Source organism: Benincasa hispida, chromosome 4 (genome assembly GCF_009727055.1).
Source record: "Benincasa hispida cultivar B227 chromosome 4, ASM972705v1, whole genome shotgun sequence".
Lineage (NCBI taxonomy): Eukaryota > Viridiplantae > Streptophyta > Magnoliopsida > Cucurbitales > Cucurbitaceae > Benincasa > Benincasa hispida.
In genome coordinates, this window is record NC_052352.1 from 7,519,451 (window position 1) to 7,520,393 (window position 943).

The following is a 943-nucleotide window of genomic DNA, read 5'->3' on the forward strand; positions in this document are numbered from 1 at the left end:
CCGGAGGGCAAGGTAAAAGGTGTTCTCGTGCAAGTGGCAAAATAGAAAATTTTGGATGGTTTCTCCATCCAAGATTATATGTATTGGAAAATGGGTTGTTTTTAATGAAGCATACTGACTGAGGATTGTGTGGGCAATCAGCATAGAAGTGAGGATCTCCACAGCCCACACAGCTAACCATGGGCTGCCCGATTACTTCTACCTGAGTCACCTGCTACTGATTTGATGCGTTTCCTAGCGTTATGTTATGCAAAAGGCTGGTCATCGTAGCCACTTATGCAGAAAGTGTGGTTATTGCATTGGAATCGATAGAATTAACATTCTGAGATCTCTTCTTTCTGTTAGCCCTTCCATTATATGTATCGTCCACCCATTCCATGTTATGTTTAGCAATGCGGTCTAAAATCTCTTTCGCCTTAGTGTAAGATTTATCCATAATTCCACCAGCCACCACTACGTCTGCTGCCATCTGCGATGCTCTATTCAATCCACCATAAAAAGTCTCCATTTGGATAGTTAGTGGTAGTCCATGATTCGGGCAATTTTTTACCAATCCCTTAAAACGCTCCCATGTGGCGCTTAAGGTCTCAGCTTCTTCTTGTTCAAAGTTCATAATCTCTCGACGCCTCCTCGCGTTGGTGGTAGGTGGGAAGTATTTTTGCATAAATTTCCCCACCAACTTCTCCCAGGTGGTGATTTCACCAGGCTCCAATGAGCTTATCCATTGTTTTGCATCATCACGCAAAGAATAGGGGAACAAAGACAGTCTGATCGCCTCTGGGGTGATTCTAGGAATCACAAATGAATTACACGTTTCTAGGAAATGCTTCATGTGGGTGTGAGGATCTTCACCACAACTACCCCCAAATTGTCCAACAATCTAGAGCATTTGAAGCATTACAGATTTCATCTCGAACCTCGTCCCATATGACGTTGGGTATAT

The 943-nt window shown here is 43.3% G+C and overlaps 1 non-coding gene across 1 annotated transcript; it reads left to right on the top strand.

Annotated features, from left to right (window-relative positions):
• Nucleotides 1-524: 524 nt before the first annotated feature.
• On the top strand, nucleotides 525-628 carry LOC120076961. Its single transcript, XR_005481705.1, has one exon. It is a non-coding gene; the product is annotated as a small nucleolar RNA R71 (small nucleolar RNA).
• The last annotated feature ends 315 nt before the right edge of the window (nucleotides 629-943 follow it).